The sequence below is a fragment of the Lactuca serriola genome, chromosome 7, assembly GCF_051521515.1.
Source record: "Lactuca serriola cultivar US96UC23 chromosome 7, Lser_US96UC23_V15, whole genome shotgun sequence".
Classification (NCBI taxonomy): domain Eukaryota; kingdom Viridiplantae; phylum Streptophyta; class Magnoliopsida; order Asterales; family Asteraceae; genus Lactuca; species Lactuca serriola.
In genome coordinates this window covers 163,419,745-163,429,063 of record NC_136414.1, presented here as the reverse complement: position 1 = coordinate 163,429,063, position 9,319 = coordinate 163,419,745, and positions in this window count along the sequence as shown.

Sequence of the window (9,319 nt, the reverse complement as noted above, 5' to 3'; positions counted from 1 at the left end):
CTTAATGTATGTTCTCGTAAGTTTCTCCATTTTGTCGGTTTCTTTGATAGGCAGGAAGTGTGCAGACTTGGTCAATCTATCGACGATGACCCATATGGTATCAAGTCCACCCGTTGTCTTGGGCAACTTGGTTATGAAATCCATAGTGATCCGCTCCCACTTCCATTCTGGAATCTCTTGTTGTTGCAGTAAACCAGAGGGCTTCTAGTACTCGACCTTAACCTTTGCGCAAGTAAGACATTTACTTACGAAGGTAGCAATCTCTGCTTTCATATTAGGCCACCAGTATAGCTTTTTAAGATCCAGATACATCTTATCTGAACCTGGGTGGACGGAATACCGAGTGTTGTGCGCCTCGGTCATGACCAAGTCTCGGAAACCACCGTGTTTCGGTGTCCAGATCCGGTTCATGAAATATAAGGCTCCGTCACCCTTGGCTTCTAAATTCTTTTCCATTCCTCTAAGGGATTCACTCGTCACATTTTCAGGTTTCATGGCTTCAAGTTGGGCCGCCTGAATTTGCTTAGACAAGTGTGAATGGATGGTTATTGACAATGACTTGACCTTGCGACCAGAATACTCCTTTCGACTTAGGGCGTCTGCTACTACGTTGGCTTTACCCGGATGATAACGAATATCGCATTCGTAGTCACTGAGTAGCTCGACCCACCGTCGTTGTCTCATGTTGAGCTCCTTCTGATCGAAAATGTGTTGTAAACTCTTGTGGTCGGTAAAAATAGTGCTTTTCGTTCCGTACAAGTAATGTCTTCAGATCTTCAGAGCAAACACCACTGCTCCTAGTTCGAGATCGTGGGTCGTGTAGTTAACTTCATGTGTCTTCAACTGTCTGGAGGCGTAGGCGATGACCTTACCTTGTTGCATCAGAACACACCCGAGCCCTTGATTCGACGCATCGCAATAGACTACGAAGTCTTCTATCCCTTCGGGGAGGGATAGTATTGGCGCGGTGCACAAGGCTCGCTTGAGCGTTTGGAACGCTCTCTCTTGTTTCTCTTCCCAGTCAAAGGCCACGCCTTTCTGGGTCAAGGTTGTAAGGGGTTTCGCTATTCGGGAGAAGTTCTGAATGAATCTGCGGTAGTAGCCAGCGAGACCTAGAAATTGACGAATTTCTGTAGGCGTCTTGGGTGCTGACCAGTTCTCAATGGCTTTAATTTTTGGATGGGTCCACGTGGATTCCCTCTTTGCTTACCACGTGTCCTAAGAATTCGACTCTTCGGATCCAAAATTCACATTTCGAGAACTTCGCATAAAGTTTCTCATTTCGTAATGTCCCTAGAACTTGTCGCAGGTGATCGCCATGCTCTTCCTTACTTCGGGAGTAGATCAGGATGTCGTCAATGAAAACGATGACGAACTGATCCAAGTAAGGTCGGCATACTCTATTCATTAGATCCATGAAGACTGCAGGCGCATTGGTCAATCCGAATGGCATCACCACGAACTCGTAATGTCCGTAACGAGTTCGGAAGGCTGTCTTCGGCACATCCTCCTCTAGTACTCGTAACTGGTGATATCCGGATCTCAGATCAATTTTGGAAAAATAGTTCGCCCCTTGCAGTTGATCAAATAGATCGTCTATGCGAGGCAGAGGATAACGATTCTTGATCGTCAGTTTGTTGAGTTCTCTGTAGTCGATACACATACGGAATGATCCGTCTTTCTTCTTAACGAACAAGACCGGTGCTCCCCAAGGTGAGAAACTTGGCCTTATAAAGCCCTTACTGAGCAGTTCGTTAAGTTGACTAGAGAGTTCCTGCATCTCAGCTGGTGCTAAGCGGTAGGGCGACTTGGCTACTGGGGTAGCTCCTGGGACTAAGTCGATTCTGAACTCGACCTGCCGTTGCGGAGGTAATCCAGGTAGCTCCTCGGGGAAAATGTCGGGGAAGTCGCTCACTACTGGGATGTTCTTTAGTTATTTCGTTTCGAGGCTCGTGTCGACGACGTGAGCAAGGAATGCATGGTATTCTTTACGTAGATACTTCTGCGCTTGAATACTTGATATTATATGAAAATTCGCACCTGGTTTGTCGCCATAGACTATAAGAGTTTCGTTAGACGGAAGGTATAGACGGACTGCTTTCTCGTAGCACATGATGTCGGCGTGATGAAGACTTAACCAATCCATGCCAATGATAACGTCGAAGCTTTTTATTGAGACCGACATGAGGTCGATTGGGAATGAATGGTTATCTAGAGTTAGGGTACAACCTAAGTATATGCTATTCGTACTTTTAGTTTTTCCATTAGCCATTTCTACTGTGAATTGTTCTTTGAGTGCGTGTGGTGGTTGTTTAAGCATGCGAGCAAATTTATGGTTTACGAAGCTTCGCTCCGCTCCACTATCGAACAGAATGCATGCATAAGAGTTATCGAGGAGGAACGTACCAGTCACCACTGTCGGGTCAGCAATTGCTTCCCTGTGGCCTATAGCTAGTACCCTTCCTGCTCCACCAACATTCTTTGCTTTGGGGCAGTCCTTCTTATAGTGGCCTGCTTCGCCACATCCATAGCAGGTCGGGCTCGCGCCAGAGCCAGGGACCTGGGTGATCGGTTGTGCCGAGAACTTACAGAAACAGACGGTGTGTCCTTTCCTGTTGCAGTTAGAGCACTGCATTTCACAGCAGGGGCCGTTGTGGTGGAAGTTGCATTTGTTGCACTTAGGAAAACTTCCAGCATACTGCTTCCCCGGAGCAGTAGCAGCATCAGAGGTTACCGCGGCATGCATTGCCACAATTTGCTGCTTTTTGGCAGCTTGCTGCTTCTTCTTTTCATCCCAGAATTTCCGCTTAGTGTCAGCGGGTTTGGAGGGTTCCGGGATGGTTAGGGTGGTTGTTGTTGCAGGGGTTTTGACTCCATGGTCAATGAGTCGCTGTGCCAGTCGCTTGGCACTGTCGAAGGTAGCGGGGTTTGATGCTAGGACATTCCCCTGATACGGAGGCACTAGCCCCCATACATACCTTTCGATTTTTTTCCCTTCAGTGGGAACCATATTGGGGCAGAGGGCCACCAGTTCGCTGAATCGGGCAGTATAAGCGACCACGTTGGTGCCCTTCATAGTCAGGTTCCAAAGTTCCTGCTCCAATTTCTGGACTTCGCCCCTCGGGCAGTATTCCTCAATCATGAGGTCTTTCATCGTTTCCCAGCCCATGTCGTTGGCTACGACGAGGGTTAGAGCTTTAACGTGGCTGTTCCACCACGTCAGGGCTTTTCCTTCAAAGGTGCATGCGACATATTTGACTTTGCTCGCAGCAGGGCATGAATAGATTTCGAAGACTGATTCAGTCTTCTCGAACCATTGCGAGAGAGCAATGACTCCGTCGGTGCCATGGAAAGGCTTCGGCTTGCAATTGGTGAAATCCTTGTAAGAGCACTCTCTTGAGCGCACAAGGGTTTCAACCGGAATTGATTCAACATGGGTTCCACTTTTGCTGGCATCAGATGAGTGATACTGAGCCATGGCAGTTGCCACTGTTGCAGCTACGGCAGCATTCAGGGCTGCAGTATCGATGGCCGGAGGCAGAGGAGGTGGTGGAGGTGCAGGGTTATTCCTGGGAGATTTGCGAGGAGGCATCTTTCAGCTATAAGTTTATAAAGATAAGAAAAATGGTAAGAATCAACTTGTAAGCAACGTGAGAGTGACACATGGACTAACTAACCATAGCCCAACAGTTGAATGAGTGCTTGAGATCACAACAAAGAATATTAGTAGGAAACACAAATGTACAGATTTTTCCCACAGATTCGATAGATGTCAAATAATATTGGTATTACTGATGTAATAAGTTCAGGGAAAATCGACCTATCAGTAGGTCTTACATCATACCATACAGAAAAGTTTGACAGTTCTTAGATTCCTAATTAGAGTACTGAAAGTTAGGAATATTTTACAGACAAGTGTTACTTAGAGCACAGATGTTAAAGGCTATTCCTTAAAGGCTATTCATTGAAACTGGACTAGCTTCTATTGAATAGTTAATGTTCGTACAAAATAGAAATTTCAGGTTGTCACGGTAATCTTGTTAATTCATCAAGAAATATCTCAGGAAAATCTCGCACCACATGTATATCTTGTTGGATTAGTGTCTAAGTCCATAACTCTTTTGGTATGTACTTGACCCGATTATGAGCATGGTCCTTTTGGGTTGCCTTCACCATAGCAATATGTAGGATGAATTAAGGAGAGAAAGGATTAATTATGATTTATTAATATATTATAAGAATAATATATTAAAGGAGAAATCATATTGTTTAATTAATATTAGTCAAGATTTAATTGATAATTAATTTTGTGGCTAAAAGAGATTAATTACATATTGGGCTAAGGAATGCTAAAGGAACTAGGGGTGAACAAAATTATGATGGGAGCCCATCATATTTTCGTCCATGGCCTTATCCCAGAAGGTTCCATGGGCTGCTTAGAGTTTAAGCTATCCATTAGGGTTTTGACTGAAACCCTAGCAGCCCACACAAGTATATAAAGGACCCCTTAGGCCCCAAAAACGTGGGTAACTGATTCCTTAGGGTTTCTAGACGTTTTTGGGTGCCTCCTCTCTTCTCCTTCTTCATCTAGTTGCTTAGTGGTGTTTGTGACTCCATTAGAGGTGCAACACTTGAGGCACTAAGCTTTCTAAAGCCAAGGATTGATTGTTACTGCTATATAACAATCAAAGGTTAGATCTAAACCCTATTTTTTGTTATGTTAATATGATTAATTGTATACTAGATCTAGGGTTTATAGCTTTGGATATTCAATTGCATGTTCATTAGACAAACTAGATCCAAAAGCTATTAGGGTTTGCATGTACACCATAAGAATGATGTATTGCTCAAAACCCATCATATCTATCATTGCCTTCTTCTCCTTCTTCACATCTAGCACATATGCCAAGAATATCGTACATCCCTTGACTAGGCCTTTTCTGGCTTTCATCATTGTGATGAATCTAGAATTCACTCTACCCTTATCTCTATACACTATGAATGGCTCTCTCCTAGGGGGATTAATATGCACCATCTTTCTTCCACATAGGATGTCTGCAAGGTTTTCTCCTAACCAGTCCATGCCGAGAATTATGTCAAACTCACCTAACTCGAAAGGTAAAAGCTCTCGACAAAATTCGTTTCCATCCAAGTTAATGGTTAGAGCCACCAACTTATTGCTAACAGATACAATCCTACTACCTTCTACTTCTACTAAGCTAGGGTTACTTAGCCTAAGTGGTGATAACTTAAGTTTCCTACCAAATTCATGCGATATAAAATAACGATCTGCTTCAAAATCAAATAATATATTTGTTGGAGTTTCATTAACTAAAAATGTACTTGAAGCAACATCAGTCTCTTCATTCCCTTCATTAAGGTTTATCTGATAGCTTTGACCCTCGGGCATTGGTGGCATGATCCATGGGATTGGTTTCTCAACCTTTAGGCACTTTGCCTTCAGGTACCCCTCCTCTCCAAAACTAAAACAAAATTTTCCTGTTACTGGGAAATTTGTAGAAATATGTCGTGGCTTCTTGCACTTGAAGCAGACAACACAGTCGCATAAATGCTTCTTTTTGCACTGGTCACACCACTTCCCTTCCAGGTTGCTTCCAGTCTTGTTGCTTTACTCTGAGAACTTCTTGTTGTTGTTGATTCCCTTTGATTTCTTCTTTTCACCGACTTACGCTCTGTTGGTAGTGATTTTCTTAATCATTTCTTCCATAGATTTTGCAGCCCAAACTGCTACCTGGAATGTAGGTGCCTGCTTAACTTGAACCTTATGCTCTCATGGAAATACTTTTGCATACCTATTAATCTTTGTCAACTCGTCAGGGAAAACTCACAGGGCAAATTCCATCTTATCAGTGAAATAGTTGGCGTACTCATTAACCGACATGCTTCCCTTCTTTAAAGCAGGAACTCATTCTCCAATTCCAGCATGCTCTCAGCCGAATTTACATAAATTCCTAGTTCACTTAACCAAATGCTCTAATACCAACTATAACATCCCTCATTTTTCACAACCAATTAAAACATTTTCTTTACGCTTTATAAAATTGAGATGAAGAAATTCCCAGTTAAACACAACATTTGTGAGATAACAAAAGTTATTTCATTTATTTAAAACTTTGAGGATTCCATCGTTCATATCCAAACATACATTATAGTGTAAATATTAAAAGGTCATGAAACTACTTATTATGGGCACATTTCTTTATTCCACTGAACATCCTAACTAGACTTTGACAACCTTACATCCACTACCTGTGATGCATAAAATGAATGGGTCAGGTTTGGGAAAACCTGGTGAGATGCATAGGGTTTTCAAGCTCATAATAATTTAATGATAATAAATAATATCATTCCTTCAAACAATGACGTCAAATTATATATATAAAATCCGACCTAAGACCAAATACCTAACCCAACCGATCCTCACAGATTGTAAAACAATGATTATCAAGAGGAATCAACCAACCTAATAAATCGTTCGAGCAATTGTTTGACTATACTCCAATACAGTTCCTAATCCAATAGCACTATCATATGTATACAAGCAACACTTAACATAGATAATACATGTAAACATTCAATGTCACTTAAATAATAATTTTAATTTAATATTATGTTCTTGATAGTAACCACACATTCACCTGACAAAGTTTTCGGTGGTAACTGGTGAATCAGGCAGAGCTTCATCTTATACCTTTTCCAAAAGACCTAGATATACATAAAGTTAAGTCTTAGTCTAGTTTCATGATTCCTGATCTATTATCCTAATGGTTTAGATTCCTTGACGATCCCATTGTCTACCCCATGATCTATCAAATAAGGAATAACCAAGTAGGATCATATCAGAGGTAGGGTCCGTTTGGTATACGTAATATACTTTTTGGAAATCCTACTTTAAACACCTCACTAAATCTAGCCTAGACATCAGTTTCATAAGTAGATAAATCAGTATAACGACTTGGAATCACTAATAAATATTAATTATAGACTCACAATAACGGTTATGACTATAATTAAAAGTTACACTTAACATAAAAAAAGCGTTGCTTAACTTACAGAGGTTCTTAATGAAAACCTAGAACTAAGCAGGCAGAATACTGACTCGTGAACTTCTACACTAAGGTTACAACTCGCCAAGCACTCAAGGGGTGTTGCAGAGCTTCGCTGCAAGCCAGAAACGAAGGGAAAATGGATTAAAAGGTAAGATTGCTCGAGAGAGAAAGTGTGTAGGTGCGTGGAGGTGAAATCATGTACGAGGCGGAGTATTTATAGGTGAAAAAACAATGCGCGTTGCACGCTAGTATAATTTTAATCTACTGGTTAGCTGACACGTGTCCTGATTTAGGTGGGGTAGCATGGCTAATTTCGGGCGCAAGCTATGTGCGACGTGCATGTGCATTCCATTTTTCATATTTTCACAATTGCATAGCTTCTTCATACAAACTCCATTTTTGACGTTCTTTGTTTGTCGTTTAGTCCTATTAATGAGATCTTCAATTATCGTGTAGATTATTTCGGCTAAAAATCAACCGATCGAACAATTTCTGAGTTGAATATTCCGACGTTGAATATTAGAAAAATCATAACTTCCTCTAATGAAGTCAGATTTAGAAATTCTCTGTATGCATGCTCTTGGTTTAACGACTACTATGGCTTTCATTTAGATCACTTAAGCTAAAAAGTAATTTATCAAAAATTTACTTTTTACGATATGTAGACCCATGCCAGTTTAATCGCGAAACTTCGAAGAAGCATAATTGCTTCATATGAAGTTGGATTTGAACATTCCTTATATGTCCAGAATCCTTATTACATATACTATAACTAGGTTAGGATTATTTTTCCTAAATAATCTTTATTTTTGACGTGTATTTTAATATTGTTTTTTATTATTAAATACTTATATAATTTACACATAATATCATATAAAACACATAAAAATATAAATATATGACTATATGTGCAACAATGACACAACCAACAAATATATGCCCCATTCTCCAAGAGTATGTGGAGCATGTGAATGCCACGGGGGAAATTCAAAACTACCACAACAAGCCATCTAGTTATCAAAATGCCTATAATTCAAGTTGGATCCCAAATCCCAATATAAGCTACAACCTATGAAAATTTCATCAAAATGCATTGGTAGACCTTCTTACCCACCACAACCCCACTACCAACAGCCACAACACCAACCCCATTAACAATCCAAAACCACATCCTTCACATCATCACCAACAAGCTCATTAATCCCAACTAAGTTGCTCTAGAATGTTTCTAAGAGATAATGTCTCTCAGAGACATTGTGAAGTCTCTTACCACTAGCACCCAACAATTCCAAAAGGAGACAAGGAGTAGTATCTCAAACCTTAAAGCACAAGTGGGGATATAGTCACATCCTTGAGGAAGTTGGAGTCTTGTGGCAAATTACCTTCTCAAATCGAAAAGAACCCAAATGTTAATTCGGTTACTTTGAGAAGTGGTAAGCAAACCGGAGAGAGTAGCTCAAAGAAGAAGTCAAGGGAAGATAAGGAAGAAATTGAGATCACTCCCATTGAAGATTCCATAGTCAATGGTAATACACAACCCAATGCTCCAAAGAAGACTACCCTTATAGTCATTCAATTAGTCACTTAACCGTCATTCCCTTCCCGACTTGCAACTTCAAAGAAGAATGTGGATGAGAAAGAGATATTGGACACCTTCCGAATGGTGGATGTAAACATTCTCCTGCTTGGTACAATCAAGCAAATACCTATATATGAATTTTTTTAAAGAACTTTGCACTAACAAGAGAAAATTGCGAGGGAATGAAAACATTTTTATGAGTGAAAATGTGTCAGTAATTTTACAAAGAAAAGTACCACCTAAATGAAAAGACCTCAGAATGTTTACGATTTCTTACAAGATAATGGATGTTAATTTTATTAGTGTCATGCTTGATCTTGGTGCTTCTATTAATTTAATGCCCTCTTTGGTGTATGAATCACTAAGTGTTGGTCTTTTAAATGAAACGGGGTGTCATAATTCAACTTGCGGATAAATCAAGTTTTTTTCCTAGAGGCCTCTTAGAAGATGTTTTGGTATAAGTAAATCAATTGGTCTTCCTAGCGGATTTCTATGTGATTGATTTAGAGGAACAATTTTCCTCCAAATCGACTCTAATCTGGCTTAGAAGACCGTTTTAGAAAATAGATAGGACAAAAATTGATGTGCATGCAGGTAACTTACCAATGGAATTTGATGGTGAAACAATAAGCTTTAACATTTATGATTCTATGAGATATCCTAGTGATGT